Source organism: Vipera berus (genome assembly GCF_964194415.1).
Source record: "Vipera berus genome assembly, chromosome: 1".
Lineage (NCBI taxonomy): Eukaryota > Metazoa > Chordata > Lepidosauria > Squamata > Viperidae > Vipera > Vipera berus.
The window spans coordinates 101,329,053-101,352,566 of record NC_138202.1 but is presented as its reverse complement, the minus strand read 5'-3'; the positions used below and the strand labels follow the sequence as shown (position 1 = coordinate 101,352,566).

The 23,514-nt window shown below is 42.2% G+C and overlaps 1 protein-coding gene across 7 annotated transcripts in view; it reads right to left on the bottom strand.

The window, feature by feature from the left end:
* Positions 1-23,514, bottom strand: part of STK33 (serine/threonine kinase 33) — an 86,479-nt gene that overhangs the window by 46,556 nt on the left and 16,409 nt on the right. For 3 of the 7 annotated variants that reach the window (XM_081320076.1, XM_081320075.1, XM_081320080.1), the window contains exon 2: positions 1,555-1,619. The exons of the other annotated variants lie outside the window; for them this stretch is intronic. The gene's annotated coding sequence lies outside the window, so the exon portion shown is untranslated. The remainder of the gene's footprint in view (positions 1-1,554; positions 1,620-23,514) is intronic. 7 annotated transcript variants of the gene reach the window in all.

Sequence of the window (23,514 nt, the reverse complement as noted above, 5' to 3'; positions counted from 1 at the left end):
AACCCAACACATCTAGAGGGTACCATGCTAGTAAAGTCTACATCTCAGTTCTCATATCCCCATTTCCAGACAAATAACCATCCAGGTCAAAAAGTCATTGCTTGCCTAAAAACAAGACTTATTTAAGCAGTATAGTAAACTCTAAATCAAAGATCTGAGCTGAAAATATATACCATCCTCACTGAGAAGGAGTAATATACAGCCTGATTCATAAATACAGTAGAGGGAAGGCTCTGAAACAAAGCTGTTTGTCAATTCCAATGACAAACTGCAGTTGCCATATTTTTATCTCCATTTACAATCAATTTGGAATAAAAATACTACATTCTGGACTGCGAATCAGAGAGTAAAGAACCATATGCATCTTGGTGGGGATTTTTTGTATGGAACAGAAATGTACTTTTTCAAATATTTCTATTTATGGTCCTCATTAGCAACTTTGTGAAAAAAGAAATGTATAAAATAAAGATAGAACTGCTCCCACTAAGAGCAGTTCCAAACAGATGTTACCATGCTTAAATCTAAGTTTATCTTTTAGCGTATGTTGCATGATGGTAATTTGAAAAAATAAATAAATTCATGTCCTAATGTACAGTATTTAGAATAAGCAGGTTGAGGATTGCAACTTTAACCTACAAATATCTAACATACAAGTGCAGAAATTGAAATTAGATATATTAGTATGTGCTACTATGCTTTCATATTAGTAGTCTATAAACTACAAAGTTTAATTACGGTACTACAATATATTTAACAGCAGAACATAGTACCTAGGAATTGAGGCAATGAGCAATAAATTCTTAAACATGTGAATTAGATGTATATTAGCATTTATTTAAATCATATACTGCTATTCTACATGCAAATTAAAAGTCAATTACTGTCATTAATGCAATTAAGAACTGTGCAAGTGGCTTTTCAGAGTAATTTGCAAGAACAGTTGGAGTGGGGGCAAATCCAGACTACAGTCCTGGGGATTGATTGATTGATTATTTCATGTTTCTAAACCACCCATTTCTCTCAAAGTGAATTTAGATTTCCTACCTAGAGGCATACGTGGTGATCCTATTGCAGACTGATTTCCCTTATCTCCTATCTCACTATCTTCTGTCTGTATTGATAAAAAAAAGTCTCCTATAAATTCCTCACAACCACATTGCAATTCCAAACCAGAAATTGTTGCTTACTTTTTACTTTGATGTAGTGTTTCAATTTGTTTCTCAGTTTAGTGGAACTTGGTTTTCTATTGAAAATTATCTGCAGTATTCTTATTCACTTCACTATGTGTGTTTTTAGGAAGCAAGAAGCAATATACAAAAGGTGAAATGAGATTGTCAGGAGCTGTGAGCATTTTTTTTCTATGAGTGGTGAGCATGAAGCTTTATTTACACAACTACATGGACATCAATTTACTGATGTCATAAACTATCTTTATTCTTCCAAATATATATGTTTTTTTAACAGAAAGGCCTATTTTGTTTCTATAGAACACCCAAGGGAGAAGGATATACACCTAGCATTTTAATTAAATTGATTAAAAATCACAATTCTTACCTGATTCATTTACATCTAATCTGCAGGAGAAAAGCAGCAACATGACTTCATATAGTTCTCATTACCTACATTGTTAACAAAGAATGAAAAAAAAGTGTTCTGTTATATTTAAACAGAATACTGGACTTTCCATTATACTTACTGTTCCAAAATGATAAATACAGAAAGGACATTTGAGAACATCCAACTTATATAGTAACATCGTCAGAGCAACCAAAAGGTTCATTGGATTTTCAATGGCTGGATGCCAAGGCTTTATAATCAGTGGAGCACATCTGGAAAAGGAAAATTCAAATGCAAGAGACCCAAGGGGGTTGGAAAAAAATGCTTGATTATATATGAAATCATCCAAGGGTAGCAAGGACCAAGTCTGTACAAGTAGAAGTAATTCTATAACTAGTCAACTTACTAATTGGGTAACAGATTGCTAGGAACACTAAACATAAAATATATAATATCTAAAACTGCCTTAAATGATTCTCCTTGATCTTCCCCTCTAATATAACTATCATCAAAAATAGTGTTTTCTGAGGAAATATATTCTGTACATTAAACAAATAACTGAATATTACATAATATCACATACCTTAATCAGTAAGTCACATAAATCAAATAACCACAATTGTTCTTTCTAGCTGGAAACAGACAAGACTACTCAGTTTCACACTCTTGGCTTTTATTTGCTTTCTAATCTCTCCCCTGCTCTTGAAAGCACAACCCAAGGCTGGGTGCTACACAAACAAGTTACTCTCCTGAAATCCCCATGTTTCCAATCTCTCCTCTCTGTGGGTGAGGAGAAGGGGGGGGGGAAGCATGTGATTTCTGTAGACAATCTTTCTCTTGCCCACTGGCAGCATAATTATATTGCTTGTGATGTGTAGAAGACAGTTACTCTCCTAAAATCCCTCTCCAATCTCTCTGTTTTGCAAGGGGGGAAGAGAAAGGAAAAAGAAAAAAATGGCAGGTCAAGCACAGGATAATGCATATAGACTGATCACATGACTGCGGGACACTGCAAAGGTTGTAAGTGGTCCATAGAGATATTTTTTCAGCACTTTCATAACTTCAAATAATTGCTGAATAAACGGTTGGTAAGCAAGGACTGCCTGTATCGAGAGCAGAGTAACAGTTCTGCTAATGTCTTTAGTGTCATTTTCAGAATGAAATTATGAGGTATTTTTACTTAGCCTTATGTTCTTTATACTTCATGATTCCATCTTATAGCTTTACCGTCTGTCTGAAGCTGACGAGAGAAATCATCCTAAAGTATGAAGTGGCATCATATGATGATACAGATATCCATAAGAAGCTCAGTCCAATAAGTTGAATTTTCTGTGAGTCTCACATCTTGTTGTTAGTTGCGAAGTCGTGTCTGACCCATCGCGACCCCATGGACAATGTTCCTCCAGGCCTTCCTGTCCTCTACCGTAATCTTCTGGAGTCCATTTAGGCTCACGCCTACTGCTTCAGTGACTCCAGCCAGCCACCTCATTCTCTGTCATCCCCTTCTTCTCTTGCCCTCAACCTTTCCCAGCATGAGGCTCTTCTCCAGTGAGTCCTTCCTTCTCATTAGGTGGCCAAAGTATTTGAATTTCAAATTCAGGATCTGGCCTTCTAAAGAGCAGTCAGGGTTGATCTCCGCTAGGACTGACCGGTTTGATCGCCTTGCAGTCCAAGGGACTCGCAGGAGTCTTCTCCAGCACCATAGTTCAAAGGCCTCAATTCTTTGTCGCTCAACCTTTCTTATGGTCCAACTTTCACAGCCATACATTGCAAATGGGAAGACCATAGCCTTGACCATATGCACTTTTGTTGGCAGGGTGATGTCTCTGCTTTTTAGTGTCCTGTCTAGATTTGCCATGGCTTTCCTCCCCAGGAGCAAGCGTCTTTTAATTTCTTGGCTGCAGTCCCCGTCTGTGGTGATCTTGGAGCCCAGAAAAATAAAATCTGTCACTACCTCCATTTCCTCCCCATCTATTTGCCAGGAATTGAGAGGGCCGGATATCATGATCTTGGTTTTCTTAATGTTTAGTTTCAACCCAACTTTTGCACTCTCCTTCTTCACTCTCAACAAGAGGCTCTTTAGTTCCTCTGTCTCACATCTTATTTAGGGCCAATTTCATAATTGAGTTCAAGACTGAACTGTCAACAATCCCACAGAATGTCTTCCACTAGCTAAAGCCTCACTCTGCATAAACAGTATAATCACAATTATCACCAAGATTACAGTGCAAGTAACACATTTTGTGTCTAATAGCTATTGAACACAGCTTAAAAACATTACTATAAAAATGTAGTAGTTATAGAGTTTTAATGGAAAAAATATATCTGGTCAATAAACAAAGAGCTTCACTAACTCCTGGCTCAGATACAAGCTCTCCTTAAGGACTAAGATTTAGCTTTGCCTAACCTTCCATGGCTTTCGATATAAGTACCTGGAGACAAATCTGCTGCCATATAAATTACTTATTATTAGTTCACATATGCAATCTATTTATTTGGGAAGCTTAATGAAGTTTACATATTGCTCCTAGCAGACACTAATCAAATTGTGGTTAACTGTGATCGGAAAAGATTTATAAATGTGTCAAAAGGCATCCACTCTAATCTCAGACCTATCTATCTTGCTCTGTTTCCAATGGCAATCAGCTTCTAGAAAGCTTACAGTTCTTTTTTCAATTTACATCTGAAGCATCTGATGCCTATTGGTTATGAACATGGGATTTAATCCAGGGGTCTAGCAGAGGAATTCTGGGAGTTGAAGTCCACAAGTCTTAAAGTTGTCAAGATTGCAGACCCTTGATTTAGTCAATCATAGGTACTTTTATCTCATGGTCATTATTTACCCTTATTCATAAAACTAATTAATCAGTGGACTCCTATTCCCTCACTAAGAATAATTTCAATTTAAAAGAAATGATTCTGATTTAGCCAGTTATTTATACTATAATACAGGGACGTGGTGGCTCAGTGGGTTAGGACGCTGAGCTTGTCGATCAGAAGGTCAGCAGTTTGGCGGGTCGAATCCCGAGTGCCGCATAGCAGAGTGAGCGCCTGTTACTCGTCCCAGCTTCTGCCAACCTAGCAGTTCGAAAGCATGTAAAAATGCAAGTAGAAAAATAGGGACCACTACGGTGGGAAGGTAACAGCGTTCCGTGCGCCTTTGGCGTCTAGTCATGCCAGCCACATGACCATGGAGACGTCCTCGGACAAGCGCTGGCTCTTCGGCTTTGAAACGGAGATGAGCACCGGCCCCTAGAGTCGGAAACGACTAGCACACATGTGCGGGGGAACCTTTACCTTTACCTTATACTATAATAGGAATTTATTTTTTTTACTTCGTGTGGTGCAAACAAATACATTGTGATTTGCTTGAAAACTATGGCTAAAAATCGCTGCTCAGCAGAATGCAGATATTTCACATTTGGCTTCAGTTAGTTAGCACTAGAAGTATAAAAATCGTATGTCCTGTTCCCCTCATTCTTCTTCATTCATTTCAGCTTCACACCATTTTTACAAGTAACTCATTTCAAAAATAAATAAAAGCAGTACTCGACTTACGATCACAACTAAGCCCAACATTTCTGTTGGCTAAGTGAGACATTTGTTGAGTCTTGCCCCATTTTACGACCTTTCCTGCCACAGTTATTAAGTGAATCGCTGCAATGGTTAAGTGAGTAACACAGGTGTTAAGTGAATGTGGATTCCCCATTGATGTTGCTTGTCAGAAGTTCACAAAAGGAGATCACATGACCCAGGACACTGCAAGTTATAAATGCGTGCCAGTTGCCAAGTGCCCAAATTTTGATCACATGACCCTGGGGGGTGCTGCAACAGTTATAAGTGTGAAAAACAGTTTTTTTTAGTGTTATTGTATCTTCGAAAGGTCACTAAATGAACTGTAGTAAATCAAGGACTACCTGTGTGCAGTATTGTGACATTCCCTTTAGTCTTTCAATGGGGCAGGGGCGGAGCAGGGATGGGGCGGTTTTGGAGCACTCGCCATCACTGATCTAGATTATCCTGAATATAAGCAGAAGGGTGATAGTTGGTATTAAGTGATCACGGAAATTTAAGAGACACCAGTCTATCAGCTAAACTTCATTTATTTGTACCCTAAGAGAAATATAAGCATATTGGAAAATGATTTTTTTAAAAAAACTGAATTTGTAGATGGAGAAGACCTGAGAGCTGTGAATGTGAGCTTAATAGGTGGAAGTTAAAACCACATGAGAATTGTTCGGATTTCAAAGCTTATTTCATGGAAATAAAATAAACGTAAGGAACAATATATTTAAAAAGAGAGTGGTGTCCCACTCTATCAGGCAAAAAACGCTATTGGCAAACCTGATTTCCACTTCCATACGTAAAACACACATCTGCACCTCATTGGGGAATTAGGGAACTTAATTTTCATTAAATCTGTTTTTCCCCCCTATGGTTAGTACCCCCCTTCATGGATTACTGCCTTGTCGTGGCGAAGGGGCTTGCGTAATTCAATGAAGCTATGAGCTATGCCGTGCAGGGCCACCCAAGACGGACAGGTCATAGCAGAGAGTTCTGACAAAACGTGATCCACTGGAGAAGGAAATGGCAACCCACTCCAGTATCTTTGCCATGAAAACCCTATGGACAGTACCAAAAGGCAAAACGATATGACGCTGGAAGATGAGCCCCTCAGGTCGGAAGGCGTCCAATATGCTACTGAGGAAGAGCAGAGGGCTAGTACTAGTAGCGCCAGAAAGAATGAAGCGACTGGGCCAAAGCCGAAAGGACGCTCAGCTGTGGATATGTCTGGTGGTGAAAGGAAAGTCCGATGCTGTAAAGATTTTTTCTCCATAGGAACCTGGAATGTAAGATCCATGAATCAAGGCAAGCTGGACGTGGTCAAACAAGAGATGACAAGACTGAACATCGACATCTTAGGTATCAGCGAACTAAAATGGACAGGAATGGGTGAATTTAATTCAGATGACCATCAGGTATACTACTGCGGGCAAGAATCCCTCAGAAGAAATGGAGTAGCCTTCATAGTCAATAAAAGAGTAGGAAAAGCAATACTGGGATACAATCCTCAAAATGACAGAATGATCTCAGTTCGAATCCAAGGCAAACCATTCAATATCACAGTAGTCCAAGTCTATGCCCCAACCACCGGTGCTGAAGAGGATGAAATTGACCGGTTCTACGAAGCCCTACAGCACCTTATAGAACTAACACCAAAAAATGATGTCCTTATCATCATGGGGGATTGGAATGCTAAAGTAGGAAGCCAAAAGATAACCAGAATAACAGGCAAGTTTGGCCTTGGAGTACAAAATGAAGCAGGGCACAGGCTGATAGAATTTTGTCAAGAGAATACGATGATCATAGCAAACACTCTTTTCCAACAACCCAAGAGACGGCTCTACACATGGACATCACCAGACGGTCAACACAGAAATCAGATTGACTATATGCTCTGCAGCCAAAGATGGAGAAGCTCTATACAGTCAGTAAAAACAAGACCAGGAGCTGACTGTGGCTCAGACCATGAGCTTCTTGTTGCAAAGTTTAGGCTTAAACTGAAGAAAGTAGGGAAAAGCACTAGGCCAGTCAGGTATGAATTAAATCATATCCCTGTTGAATATACAGTAGAGGTGACAAATAGATTTAAGGAATTAGATCTGATAGACAGGGTGCCTGAAGAACTATGGACAGAGGTTCGCAACATTGTACAAGAGGTAGCAACTAAAACCACCCCAAAGAAAAAGAAATGCAAGAAAGCAAAATGGCTGTCTGAGGAAGCTTTGCAAATAGCTGAGGAAAGGAGGGAAGCAAAAGGCAAGGGAGAAAAAGAAAGATACGCCCAATTGAATGCAGAATTCCAGAGAATAGCTAGAAGAGATAAGAATGCCTTCTTAAATGAACAGTGCAAAGAAATAGAAGAAAACAATAGAATAGGGAGGACCAGAGATCTTTTCAAGAAAATTGGAGAGATGAAGGGAACGTTCAATGCAAAAATGGGCATGATAAAGGACCAAAATGGCAGGGACCTAACAGAGGCAGAAGAGATTAAGAAGAGATGGCAAAATTACACAGAAGAACTATACAAGAATGAGCTTAACGTCCCTGATAATCACAATGAGGTGGTCATTGACCTCGAGCCAGACATCCTAGAATGTGAAGTGAAGTGGGCCTTAGAAAAGCTGAGCAACAACAAAGCTAGTGGAGGTGACAGTATTCCAGCTGAGCTATTCAAAATCTTAAAAGACGATGCAGTAAAAGTGCTACACTCAATTTGCCAGCAAATTTGGAAAACTCAACAGTGGCCACAGGATTGGAAAAGATCAGTTTACATTCCAATTCCAAAGAAAGGCAGTGCCAAAGAATGTTCAAACTATCGCACCATTGCACTCATTTCTCATGCTAGTAAAGTTATGCTTAAAATCCTACAAGCTAGACTCCAGCAGTATGTGGATCGAGAACTACCAGAAGTGCAGGCAGGATTTCGAAGAGGCAGAGGAACTAGAGATCAAATTGCCAACATACGCTGGATCATGGAGAAAGCTAGGGAGTTCCAGAAAAACATCTACTTCTGCTTCATTGACTATGCTAAAGCCTTTGATTGTGTGGATCATAACAAACTGTGGCAAGTTCTTAAGGAGATGGGAGTACCAGAACATCTTATTTGTCTCTTGAGAAACCTATATGCGGGCCAAGAAGCAACAGTGAGAACTGGACACGGAACCACTGATTGGTTCAAAATTGGGAAAGGAGTCCGGCAAGGCTGTATACTGTCGCCTTGCCTATTTAACTTATATGCAGAGCACATCATGAGAAAGGCAGGGCTAGATGAATCAAAAGTTGGAATTAAGATTGCTGGAAGAAATATCAACAACCTAAGATATGCAGATGATACCACTCTAATGGCAGAAAGTGAAGAGGAACTGAAGAGTCTCTTGTTGCGAGTGAAGGAGAGTGCAAAAGTTGGGTTGAAACTAAACATTAAGAAAACCAAGATCATGGCATCCGGCCCTCTCAATTCCTGGCAAATAGATGGGGAAGAAATGGAGGTAGTGACAGATTTTATTTTCCTGGGCTCCAAGATCACTGCAGATGGGGACTGTAGTCAAGAAATTAAAAGACGCTTGCTCCTCGGGAGGAAAGCCATGGCAAATCTAGACAGGACACTAAAAAGCAGAGACATCACCCTGTCAACAAAAGTGCGTATAGTCAAGGCTATGGTCTTCCCAGTTGCAATGTATGGCAGTGAAAGTTGGACCATAAGAAAGGCTGAGCGCAAAAGAATTGAGGCCTTTGAACTATGGTGCTGGAGAAGACTCCTGCGAGTCCCTTGGACTGCAAGGCGATCAAACCGGTCAGTCCTAGAGGAGATCAACCCTGACTGCTCTTTAGAAGGCCAGATCCTGAAGCTAAAACTCAAATACTTTGGCCACCTAATGAGGAGGAAGGACTCACTGGAGAAGAGCCTAATGCTGGGAAAGATTGAGGGCAATAGAAGAAGGGGACGACAGAGAATGAGGTGGCTGGATGGAGTTACTGAAGCAGTAGGCGTGAGCTTAAATGGACTCCAGAAGATGGTAGAGGACAGGAAAGCCTGGAGGAACATTGTCCATAGGGTCGCGATGGGTTGGACACGACTTCGCAACTAACAACAACAACAATGGTTAGTACTAATTATTATCTAGAAATCTCATCGCATTATGATAAAGCTGCTATGGGTAGTCCTCGACTTATGACCACAATCAAGCCCAAAGTTTATGCTGCTGAGACATTTGTTACATGAATTTTGCCCCATTTTACAACCTTTCTTGCCATAGCTGCTAAATGAATCACTGTAGTTGTTAAGTTAGTAACATTGTCAAGTGAATCGGGCTTCCTCATTGACTTTGCTTATCAGGAGGCAAAATGTACTCGCATGACCCGGGGACACTGCAGTCATGATAAATATGAACTAATTGCCAAGCGTCCGAATTTTGATCACATAACCAAGGGGATGCAGGTACAGCATTAAGTGTGAAAAATGGTAATAAGTCCCTTTTTTCAGTGTCGTTGTAACTTCAAACAGTCATTAAATGAACTGTTTCTAAGTCAATGACTACCTGTTTTCTATTTCTTGGCAATCTATTCAAACCCACCTTGCAGCTTTATACAACCCATCTCATTTTACTTTCTACTTGCCCCCATTCATCTTTTCTCCTCTCCTTTTTTAAATTTTGTCTGACTATTTCAACTTTGTCCTGAAATAAATAAGTCCACAGTTGATCCTATTCATGATCCCATTCAAAATGCCCTATCCTTTTTCTGGGAAGTCTATAACCTTGACTGAATTTCCAGCTGACACTTAAGTCTAGCCTCTTGTTTACCAGAGAAACATCATATTTATATATGAACGTCAACAATTTCAAGGATGGGCAGGAACTGCACAGTTCCACCACAGTAACAGACTAAAATCAAATGGAATATATTCAGGTCCAGGTATAAAACAAATTTAAATTTATTTTATTTTATTTTTAAAAGCTGCAAAGTTTCCAGTGTAAGTGCTTGTATTAGGTAATATACAACAGGTTCTGGATAATTATTTAAAGAGAATAGTTCTAAAAACCCCTAAACAAGTGTGTTTAATTACTTTATATTCCATTAAATTATTTTCTTTTTAAAGTGAAATAAATTGAGATTATCTTTCTACTTTTATCTGAAATAAACATAAATCCTGAAAGTTAAGGCTTAGATAAAAAATGTTTCTATGTTTTCAATTTATTTTTGTATCATATTATGAAAAAGGAAAAACTAAAGTAAGTAAAAAGTAAAGTAAAAAAAAGTAAAGAAAATAAAAATACACTGCTGAAGTATATGCTATATTTTACTAGTTTTCTGCAAAATATTTAGATTTACAGGTCACAAATTGTAGGTATTACAAAGGCATTTAAAATTAATCTAAAAAACAACTACATATGTCTAATTATAATATTTATAAAGCCGGCTAGAGTTGTCAGCAATAATACACAGTAAATGATATTTTATCAGATAGCAATGTTATTATTAGTTTTTTTCCACAAGATGGCACCCTAGGCCCATTCTTTCTTATACAAATTAAACTAACCAGGATTTTATAGTATACCCGGTATTATGTGGGTGCATTCTAGCTATTTCTACTTCTGAATTCAGTGAACTATCATTTTAAATGTCCCTGAAATACATATGTCTTATCTATGTAACAGAAGTAATTCTTGCCAAATCATCAGGAAATTGGTTTGTTTTTTCCACAGAAGATGATAGGTACTTCACTGGTGTGTTTCTTAAACCTTCAAGTTCATGATGTGTAATTTCCTCAGGGGAAAAAGCAACACTTCAGAATACAGTTTGAAATTCAGTAGTGCCTATTCATCTAACTAACCTTTCTATCTTTCTAGCCCAAACCCTGTTATATTCCACTCCATCCTATGGCACACAAATGTCTTTTAAAATAAATTGAGTATTCTCATAAACAAGCAATGATTTTAACTACCCATTAAGACGTATTGCATAATATTGCACACACTAAACAAATGCAGAATGACTAATAGCATCTTAGCATTAAATCTCCATGTTTCATATTATGCCATGACTGTAATATCGTGTTTGTTAATACTGTTACTTCTTGCTGGCCTGATTTTCACATTATGTTAACCTGACAGGCTTGTTTACATAAAACATTAAGCTATAACGGATGGATTCACACTAATCCAAGGCATAAGAAACTATTTCATGTATTATGACAACCCATTGTGTACTTAGGTAGTTTGCCCTTCACAAGCTTATAAAATCATTCCAATACAACGTGAACATTTTAAGCATTTTTTCCCAGATTAGGCTGTTAAACTCATAATCATAAAAAAAAACCTATGAGAAAGGAATTGTGCAAAACATTCTATAAAATCCATAGAGTCTCCAGTTAAATGGAAATAATGATCCACTGAACAAAGGAGTTCACCATGCTTGTGTTTCATACAGACATGGTTGGTTGCTAGGAGCAGCACCTTCAAATAGAATCTTTGCATTCTTGCCTAGTTAGCTTCCTAAAGTATTTGCTATAGCATTGCTATATTTCTTCTCTTCGCTTTATATATATATATATATATATATATATATATATATATATATATATATATATATATATATATATATAAAACACTACAGACTTCTATAAAAAAGTTTGTGCTTCCCTGTTTAGAGATGTAAACTTGTTTTAAAATAGAATAGAATAGAGCTGGAAGGGACCTTGGAGGTCTTCTAGTCCAGCCCCATGCTCAAGCAGGAGAACCTATATACAATCTCAGACAAGTTACTGTCTAGCCTCTTCTTAAAAATCTCCAGTGATGGAGCGCCCACGATTTCTGGAGGCAAGCTGTTCCACTGGTTATTTGTCCTCACTATTAGGAAGTTTCTCCTTAATTCCAGATTGCTTCTATCTCTGATCAGTTTCCAACCATTGTTTCTTGTCCTGCCCTCTGATGCTTTGGTGAATGATGTGACCTCTTCTTTGTGGCAGCCCCTCAAATACTGGAATACTGCTATCATGTCTCCCCTATTTCTTCTTTTCTTTAGACTAGCCAAACCCAAGTCCTACAGCCATTCTTCATGTTTTACTCTTCAAGCCTTTGATCATCTTAGTTGTTCTTTCTGAATTTTTTCCAAACCCTCAACATCTTTTTTGTGATATGGTGACCAAAATTGGCTGCAGTATTCCAGGTGTGGTCTTACTAGGGTTTTATAAAGCTAATATCTTGTGTGATTTTGATTCTATGTCTCTGTTTATACAACTCAGGATTGTATTAGCTTTTTTGGTGGCTGCTGCACACTGCTGGCTCAATTAAGTGATCGTCCACTAGGATTGTCCCTCTCACATTTATTGTTTTTAAGACCATTCTGTACTTGTACCTTTGATTTTTCCTGGCTAAATGTAAAACTTTGCTTTTCTCCAAACTGAAACTCATTTTGTTTGATGGGGCCCATTGTTCAAGTTTGTCAAGATATTTTTGGATCCTGAGTTTGTCTTCTAGGGTGTTGGCTATTCCTGCCAGTTTGGTGTCATCTGCAGATTTGATGAGTTCCCCTTCAATTCCCTCATCTAAGTCATTGGTAAAGATATTGAAGAGTACTGGGCCTAAGACGGAACCTTGTGGTACCCTACTGCTTACTTCTCTCCATGTGCATGTAGTGCCGTTGAGGACTACTCAGTGAGTATGGTTTGACAGCCAGCTACATATCCATCTGGTGGTGATATTGTCTATTCCACCTTTTTCTAGCTTACCAAGGAGTAGGTTGTGGTCTACTTTATCAAATACATTACTGAAGGCTAAGTATACTACGTCCACAGTATTTTGCTGGTCTAGTAGTTTAGTCACTTGGTCAAAGTATGAAATAAGATTGGTTTGGCATGATCTGTTTTTAACAAACCTGTGCTGGCTACTGGTTATAACTTTGTTTGCTTCCAGTTGTTCGCAGATCTGTTTTTTGATTATCTTTTCTAGGATCTTCCCAGGTATGTTAAACTGATTGGTCTGTAGTTTCGTGGGTCCATTTATTTTCCTTTCTTAAAGAGGGGAATCACATCAGCCCTTTTCCAATCCTCAGGTACTTCTCCAGTGCTCCAGGATTTTTGAAAGATGTGGTGCAATGGTTTTGAGATAACATCTGCCAGCTCCTTCAGAACTCTGGGAGGCTCCGGTGATTTATATTCATCAAGGTTGGATAGGTGTTCTCTTACCATTTTCTTGCTTATTTTAATTTTTGTTTCTAATTTCTCTTTTGCAGTGGGTTTTTTTGGTATGTTGGGCTATAGTTTCTTTTTGTGTGAAGACTAAGGCAGGTCTAGAACTCATAGTCTCATGGTTTCTAGCCCAGCATTTCAAGCATTACACCAAACTGGCTCTCACCATAAAACAACAAAAATTTTATCTTCTGTCTCTAACGTTTTCTTCAGGCCTCCTTACAGATGAAAGTTGAACAAATTCATGATTTTCAATTGCTATAGGTCACAAAGCTGTTAGTAGAACAACCATTTAATAAACCAGTTCAAGTACAATCTATTATTGAACATAGTGTTCAAGAATCAGGAAGTTCAGGTATTTTTTCTCTGTTAGGAAAGGCTAAAACTATTCTTATGTAATTAGTAACCATGGGGAAATAAGATAATTGGACTAAATGAATGTAGGACTGAATAGCAATGTTCTTTGGTTTGGCCAAACCTAACAATATAATTATTAATAACAGATTTTTTAAAAAACAAGTTCCATGGATAATATAAAACTCGGAAGCAAACTTCATATCAGAGAATAAAAAGTTATTCTCAGAAAGGACTGCTTAACTGTCAAGTAATCTCAACATTCTTTCTAAGAAATTTAATGCACTGTAACTATGAAGTGTCCATGAAGAATAGAGTAGGATTCTTGAAAGGATACAAAGAGATAATATTGTAAAATTATCTCTTATACAAAGCAAAAGAAATATATTTTTCTTTTAGATTTATTCATTCTTTTGCCATTTTTCTTACTACAGAATTTACATATTTCTCTACTCTTCAAACTTTAAATTCAATGTGTTTTACAAAATAAAGTATTTAAAATCACACATTTATTTTATAGACAGCTCAAATAATTTTCTCTCCATTCTGGGCATAGCTACTTGACAACATTCTCATTTTTTCTATATAAATGTAATGGGGGGGGGGGGGGAAATGAGGACAGGACATGAAATTAATTGATTTATTTAAATAAGCATTTATTCCCAAATAATGTACCAAATCTAAAACTGGTCCTATGTTTTCATCCAGTAAGAAAATAGTACAGAAATCTTACATTCTTTCAATAACATTAGCATGTATTTGTGTGCCACCCTATTATGGTTTGTTGCACAATCAGCCAAATCTTGAGACGGGATTTGTTATTATTTTTATCTACCTATCGAGTCCCTGTAGAAATAATGCAAAGAAGAGGGATCAAGATAATGGGAATAGCTGATATAAGATGCAAATGACATGGTAGTAAAAGAGTTCACAAAGGACACTTGTTTATTTACTCAGGAGAAGCCACAGCAAAGAATGGAGTGGGCTTCTTGGACAACCAGACATAGCAAAATGTACACTGGACATCAACGACGTTTCAGACAGAATAATAATATTGAAAATCGAAGAAAAGAGAACACAAATCATTTGTACAATTATATGCCCCATACAATTATAATTACATAGAAGAACAAAAGGATGAGTTCTTTGATAAACTATCTGTGGAGATAGAGAAAGTGGAAGCTAACAATATATTGTACATAATGGGAGATTTCAATAGAAGAGTGGGTACCAACAGAAGAGAGTATTAACAGTTCATCAGTCCACATGATGCTAAGAACAGGGAAAGGAACGAGAATGGGAAAAGGATACTGGACTTATGCAGCCCACACCAACTTTTTATCACTAACATTTTTGAACATAGAGACTCACAACGTTACACATGGTATAAATGGAATAACCAGCACTAAATGTCACATGGATTACATATTAACAAGAGTAAAAAGACGATTCAGAATACTTGATGCAAAAACTATCCCCAATGGAATATGTGACATCAGTCAGTCATAAGATTGGAGAGCTAACAGTAAGACATGACAACTCTAATATTAATAGAAAAACACCAAATAAAAAAACATGAATTAATTAAGAAAGCAAAACTTAAACAAGAAGTAATACACAAATTACAATAAAAAGTGGAGTCAGCATTTGGTCAACTGTCACTAAAGGGGTGGGAAATGTAGAGGATGAATGGAAGAACTACCCTGCTTAACATTACAGAACTATACAGAAAGAGGGAAAAAGTAGGACTTCCGGTTTTGCGCAGTAGTGACCGGTCGCAGTCTTGTGGATTCTCCGCACCTCCACGGCTAATTTTGCCCTTCCAGGGGACTCTAAATGGGTCTAAGTCGCCCCGGAGAGGTGACGAATAAAGAAGGGTGCTCCAATGATTCTGGAACAGTGTGTTGTGACTCAGGGCCAGCCTGTGGGTCCGACAGCCGGCTCCGATGTATCGGAGGACTCAGATGTGGGGGAGGAGGGAAACGAACCGGCTGATGATGATGATTTGGAGGCTTTGCAGAGCCCTCAGCCGGGGACCTCTTCTCAGCTGTGTGAGCCCGAGAGTGCGGAGGATGATGACCCACAGCTGGCCCTGTTCAAGGACGCCCGACGCAGGAGGCAGACGAGCAGGGACAAACAAAGAAAGACTATGGGACTCCTCGGGAGGAGGCACAGGGAGACCACGCCCTGAGCTCTCTATAAAAGAAGTGTTTGGGGAGGGGCTGGTTGCTGAAAGCAACCTTTTCCGCTTGAGAAGACAAGCTCTTGTGTTTTTGTTAACTGCGTAATTAAATCTTGGCAGAAGCCTTTTAGCCTTGGACGCTTTCCAGACTCTTCTTTTGATTAGGGGTGCGAGAAGAGGGCTGGTTCAGAACAGTTTGCTTTCAGCCACCCACCCCTTAATACTACGATGGAGCAGCTTCTTGCCGAGAATGCCCAGCTCAACCAGCAACTCACCTTGCTGGCCACTCAGGTGGCACAACTGCAGGCTCAGGTACATGCTGCCCCCCCACCCAGGAGGAAATGTCAGATAGCTATGCCGGATAAATTTGCTGGTAAACCAGAACTGTTTCCTGCCTTCCTGGGACAATGCCAGCTTTTTATCAGCGTGAGAGCAGCTGATTTCCCCACTGACCGAGATAAGGTGGGATTCGTGTTGAGCCTTCTGTCGGGAGATGCAGCTCGTTGGGGCACGCCTCTGTTGGCACAGCCTAGCCCTTTGTTGGATAACTTTGGGGGGTTTTGTGACCATATGCGCCTCATGTACGAGGACCCGATTAAGGCGCAGACCGCCACCCGACGTCTGAAAGCTTTGAGGCAGGGTCAGCGCCCCCTACAGGCCTATATCAGCGATTTCCGGCTGCTTAGCCAGGATTCCGCCTGGAATGAGGCTGCGCTCGTGGATGCCTTTCAGGATGGCTTGTCAGAGGAGATGTTGGATGAGCTGGCCCGCGTGGACATTCCCTCAGACCTGAATGGGCTGATCCATCTTTGTCTGCGGATCGATGCCCGGCTGCAGCAGCGTAAGAGTCGCCATGCCACCCCACAGACCCCTGCCGCCCCTGTTGTGCGTGAGCCCCCAGTCCAGAGGGAGGAGCCAATGGAGCTGGGTGCCGCCAGGTCCCGTCTATCGGTGAAGGAAATGGACAGACGACGATCGGAGGGGTTGTGTTTTTACTGTGGGGACCCTGGACATTTGGCTGCTTCTTGCCCGAAGAAGCGTCAGCGGGCGTCAGTGACCAAGCCTGCCCCGAGAAAGTCCCCTGCTTTGCTATCGGGAAACGGCCCGAGCCCGATCTAGACGGTGTGAAAGATCGGGCGACCCACAACGATCACGCCGAGCGACGCCGTTCCGACGGTGCCTGTGAACCTCCACGGCATTTGATTTTGGAGGCACGACTGATCCTTCCTGGCAAGCCAGAGGGGATTCCGGTCCATGCCTTAATTGACTCTGGGGCTACCACTAACTTTATGGACTCGGCCTTCGTGGCCAAATGGGCTGTTCCCCAGTGTCCGGTGGATCCGCCCATGCTTGTGGAGACCATCGATGGTCGAGTGCTCCTGTCCGGGCCTATCACGGCCGCCACGCAACCCGTGTGTATGGCCATCAGTACCCATGTGGAGGCCATTCAGTTCTACGTCACTTCGGATCTGCACTTCCCCGTGGTCTTGGGACTGGTGTGGCTCCGGGCGCATGATCCACAGATCTATTGGTCTCAGAACTTGGTCACCTTCCCAAGTTTGCAGTGCGTGGACCACACCCGCCATATCTGTGCCGGCCAGGTGGAGGGTTCCCCAGGGGTTTCCTTGCCTCCCGAACTGTCCGACTTTGCTGACGTGTTCAGCGAGTCAGAGGCGGACCAATTACCCCCGCACAGGCCCTACGACTGCTCCATTGACCTAGTCCCTGATGCGCCTCTCCCAGTGGGGCGTTTGTACTCCATGTCGGAGCCCGAGTTGGCTGCATTGCGGGACTTCCTGACAAAGAACTTGGCTCGTGGTTTCATCCGGCCCTCGTCCTCGCCAGTGTCTGCGCCCGTGCTCTTCGTCAAAAAGAAGTCGGGCGAGTTACGGCTTTGCTGTGACTACCGGAAACTCAACGCTATCACGGTGCGTAACCGCTACCCGCTGCCCCTCATCCCCGAGCTCTTGGACCGACTCCGGGAGGCTAAGATCTTCACGAAACTGGACCTGCGTGGAGCTTACAACCTCGTCAGGGTTCGGCCGGGTGATGAGTGGAAGACGGCGTTTGGTACTCGCTATGGACATTTCGAGTACACGGTGATGCCGTTTGGCCTGACCAACGCCCCCGCTGTGTTTCAGCATTTTATGAATGACATCTTTCGGGATCTGTTGGACCAGTTTGTTGTGATTTACCTGGACGACATCCTGATTTACTCCCCGTCGCGTGAAGCGCATCATCAGCATCTCCGTCAGGTCCTGCAGCGCCTCCGGAAACATCGGCTGTTTGCCAAGTTGGAGAAGTGCCAGTTCTACCAGGTGACCATTGATTTCTTGGGTCACCGCATTTCTCCTGAGGGCATCGCCATGGAACCGAGTAAAGTTGAGTCGTTGCAGAGTTGGCAACCCCCGCGTCGCGTGAAGGATGTTCAGCGACTTCTTGGATTTGCCAACTACTATCGGACATTCATCCCTGGCTTTGCTGCCTTGACAGCCCCCCTCACCCGGCTCCTGCAGAAGAAGACTCGGTTCCAGTGGAACGCCCCCGAACAACAGGCGTTCCAAGCTTTGAAGGACGCCTTCATGAAGGAGCCCATCTTGAAGCATCCTGACCCGCAACGGCCGTTTGTCGTGGAGGCGGACGCCTCCGACATTGCCATTGGGGCCGTGTTGCTCCAGGCAGCGACGCCCAACGGTACCCTTTTCCCTTGCGCGTATCACTCTCGGAAATTGAATCCCTCGGAGCGCAACTATACCATCTGGGAGAAGGAGCTGCTGGCCATCAAGGCGGCGTTCGAGGCTTGGAGGCATCATCTGGAGGGGGCGCGGCATCAAATCGAGGTCCGGACGGACCACAAGAATCTGGAAAGCCTGCAGACCGCTCGGAATTTGAACCAACGCCAGATCCGGTGGTCCCTCTTCTTTGCGAGGTTTGACTTCCGGGTGCGGTACATACCAAGCGGGCACAACCAGAGAGCGGATGCTCTGTCCAGGAAGCCCGAGTACACCCGAGTGGAAGACAAGCTTCCGCCCAGGACCGTGATCCCCGTCGAGTCTTTTGCTGCGGTGCGGGAGCCGGTGAATATACGGGCTCGGATCCGGGAGGCGCAGCAGCAGGAGGCGTGGGTGGCTCAGCGGAAGGAAGAGGTGGGGCCAGATTCGCCTTGGTCGGTCACGGATGGACTCCTGTATTATCGTGACCGGCTCTATGTTCCAGGAGGGCCACTCAGGGGACTCGTCCTCAGCCAATGTCATGATAACCCGGCTGCGGGGCATTTTGGCCTGTTCAAGACTCTGAACCTGGTCTCCCGTACCTTCTGGTGGCCCCGAGTCCGACACGATGTCCAGTCTTATGTCACCTCCTGCGTCCCATGCAGGCAGGCCAAGTCAGCGACAGGGGCCCCGCCTGGTTTACTGCAGCCTTTGCCAACGCCCAAGAGACCCTGGGGGGCTGTGTCCATGGACTTTCTGACGGATCTACCCCCATCCTCCGGCTTCACGACAGTGTTTGTGGTGGTGGACATGTTGACCAAGATGGCGCACTTCATCCCCTGTCGCGGCTTACCGTCAGCTCGCGCCACTAGTCGCATGTTCATCCAACAGGTGTTCCGGCTGCACGGCCTTCCCGATAGAGTCGTCTCCGATAGGGGGGCCCAGTTTACAGCCCGCTTCTGGCAGGAGTTGATGCGGGCGTTGGACATTAAGGTTTGCCTCTCGTCCGCGCATCATCCTCAGACCGACGGGGGTACCGAGAAGGTCATCGGCATCTTAGAGCAGTATCTGCGCTGCTACGTTAACCTGCAGCAGGACAATTGGGTGGACTATTTGGCCATAGCCGAGTTTGCCTTTAACAACTCGCAGCACACCTCCACGCAGATGACACCGTTCTTGGCCAATGTGGGTTATCACCCCCGGTTTTTCCCCCTTTCTCCCGTGGACTCACCGGAGCCGGCAGCGAACGAATTCATGGCGGAGTTACAGGCGATCCATCGGTTGGTGCGACGGCAGCTGGAGAAGGCCAAGGCCGACTACAAGAGGTTCGCCGATCGGTCGAGAAGGGATACGCCTCCACTATCGGTGGGGGATCGGGTCTGGCTGTCCACCAGGAACCTACCATCCACTCGGCCGGCGAGGAAGCTGGACCACCGTTACCTTGGACCGTTCCCAGTCGAGGCCGTCATCAACCCGGTCGCCTATCGTTTAACTCTGCCACGTTCCCTGCGCGTGCACCCCGTCTTCCATCGGTCCTTGTTGGTCCCCGAACGACCGGCTTGTCCACTTCGCCAAGCGGAACCTCCCCCATCAGGACCTCGTGATGGCGACAGCACCCCCGAGTACGAGGTCGCCAGCATCAGGGATTCCCGCTGGCTGAAAGGTCGCTTCCAGTACCTGATCGAGTGGAAAGGGTACGGGCCGGAGGACTTCACATGGGAAGACGCGACCGCCGTTCATGCCCCTGCGTTGGTGACTGCGTTTCACGAACAGTTCCCATCCCGACCGCATCCGGATCGGCAGACCCGGGGGAAGGGCCCTGCGGTGCGGGATAGTGTTGTGACTCAGGGCCAGCCTGTGGGTCCGACAGCCGGCTCCGATGTATCGGAGGACTCAGATGTGGGGGAGGAGGGAAACGAACCGGCTGATGATGATGATTTGGAGGCTTTGCAGAGCCCTCAGCCGGGGACCTCTTCTCAGCTGTGTGAGCCCGAGAGTGCGGAGGATGATGACCCACAGCTGGCCCTGTTCAAGGACGCCCGACGCAGGAGGCAGACGAGCAGGGACAAACAAAGAAAGACTATGGGACTCCTCGGGAGGAGGCACAGGGAGACCACGCCCTGAGCTCTCTATAAAAGAAGTGTTTGGGGAGGGGCTGGTTGCTGAAAGCAACCTTTTCCGCTTGAGAAGACAAGCTCTTGTGTTTTTGTTAACTGCGTAATTAAATCTTGGCAGAAGCCTTTTAGCCTTGGACGCTTTCCAGACTCTTCTTTTGATTAGGGGTGCGAGAAGAGGGCTGGTTCAGAACACAGTGGCAGCCGTTCCGTTCGACTTGGGGAAAGCCTTCTAATCCAACAGGAAAAAGGCTGGCCGTATTGCATTGACCAGCCCAATGAACTTGTAACCAAAGTCCAAAAGCACTAACCAGCACAACTGTGAACAGCGTGCTTGAAACAGGGTGAGGAATTTGATCTTCTCTTTTCTCTTTTACATTTAATTTCCTGGACAAGATCCCCAAGAAGCAAAATACCTACGAAAGGGAAGGAGGGGGATTTCCACCCCACCCTCATACTAACGGAAGTGGCGAATTAATCATTTTATGGAGGATCAAAATATATGGAAGTGAAATAAATATAAAACCTGAAACTTAAAAGCATAAATCTGGATGAATCTAAAATTGTTTTAATGGTTAAGACTCTCATTCAAAGATAATTGTTCATTTTGGAAATTGAAAAACAAATAGTTGCTGACACCTAGTGGCAAATGAAGCCTATGACAGCTATGACTTTAATATAAAACTTGGCAAAATCTGGGAAAAGCTAATCTGTGTCTGTGAACTTCAAAGCTTTAACAACAAAGAACAGCTATGACAAAAAAAAGACAATAATCTGGGCTGTGGACAGAAAAAAATCTTTTTTGAACTATTTGGATTACAAATATCTATCTAATTAGGACTCTAAAGCTATTTTCAGAGAAAAGAAAGGAAGAGGAAAACTTAACTTCTTGGCTATCATGGATCAGAGACATGTTGAAAGAACATATCAAGAAAACATAATTAAGAGAACAGAAGCTAGACAAGATGATAAACAATTGAGTGAAGAGGCAATGTTACTGCCCCCTGAGGAGATCCAGAAACCGGAGGCCATAGAGCAGGATTTGATATTAAAGGAAGACCCAAAAAAACAGAGGATGACAAGAGCTGCACATAAGCGTATGGAAAAGGAACAAAAACAGAAGTCTGCAACTGGTTCAGCTACGCAAGATGCGACTGTTTTAGAGCACGTGGGAGGAGCACGTCCTAAGAGAGCAACAGCTGATCTTCAGGCCATGTTCCAAAGGCTTATGGTCACCAGAGATGGTGAAGTTCCTGACATGGAATGTTAACGGGCTAAATTCACCACAGAAAAGAAAGAAAGTATTTTTTTATTTGAAACAACATAAAAATGACGTTGTTTGTTTACAAGAGACACATATTGCATTAAGAGATCAAAAATATTTGACTAATTCCCGATTGGGAACATATTTTGCATCTTCTGCTCCGGACAAGAAGGCTGGAGTGGTTATTTACTTAAGAAAAGACTTTTCGGCAAGGTTGATTGAATCAGATAAGCAAGGGAGATATGTTAGTATTGAATTAATATTACAAGGAAAGAAAGTTCTTCTTATTGGATTATATGCTCCAAATCAACAACAGCAAATTTTTTTTAAATTCTTACACCAAAGGCTAATTGAACTGGATTATAAATCTGTTATTATGATGGGGGATTGGAATGGGGTCTTGGTGCCATCTGAAGACAAGAAGGGGTCTTCTAAAACCCTTTGTAACTCAAAATTGCCTAAAGCCTTTTTTGATCTGAAGGAAGATCTGGAATTAAGAGATGTATGGCGGGAAAGGAATATGAGAGACAGGGATTTTACTTTTTTTTTCGGATAGACACAAATCTTTTTCCAGGATTGACTTCATTTTGATTACTACTGACCTTTCCTCCTCGGTTAAGAATGTTAAGATTTTCCCTAGGACAATGTCTGACCATAGTCCTGTTTGGCTGGAGCTCTTTACTGAAGACACTAGTAGGAGATCCTGGAGGCTGAATGAGAACTTATTTACAAATGACTTGTTCTTGCAGAAATGTAGAGAACATATGAAAGAATTTTTTGTCACGAATATGCATAAAAGTACTTCGATGGAAATGGTTTGGGATGCTAGTAAGGCCTATATGAGAGGGGTTTTGATTTATATGAATAATGCTTATAGGCGTAAGCAAGTGCAAAAACGTTTAGATATTGAGGAAGAGATTAAAATTAAAGAGAAAAAGTTTATTTTGAATCCATTGGATAATAATTTAAAGATCTCAATACATTTATTGAAAGAACAATTTAATATGCTATTGGCTGATCAAGTAGCAACTAATTTGCGTTATGCCAAACACAATACTTTCTGTAACGCCAACAAGCCTGGTAGATGGCTGGCTTATCAATTAAGGAAGAAACAGAAATTACGTACTATAGACAAAATAGAATATAAAGGAAAAGAAGTCTACCAACAAAATTTGATTAAGAGGAGTTTCCTAGATTTTTACTCGAAATTATATTCTAAAGAGAATATACAAGCTCTAGATATAGATAAGTATCTACAGGGAGCTCATTTCCCAAGACTTTCACAAGAACAACAACTTGAGATGAATTGCCCAATTACACCAGAAGAAATTTCTTTAGCTATTAAACAGTTGAAATTGGCAAAACTCCAGGAACAGATGGATTAACAGCAATTTATTATAAAAAGTTGCTGCCTGAAATGATTGAACCCTTAAAGATTTTGTTTAATGAAATTCAGACTGGAGGCGCAGTTCCTCCATCATGGAGGACAGCTTTTGTATCGTTGATCCCAAAGGAGGATCAAGATCTTACCCAACCTAAAAATTATAGACCTATATCGCTCTTAAATACAGATTATAAGA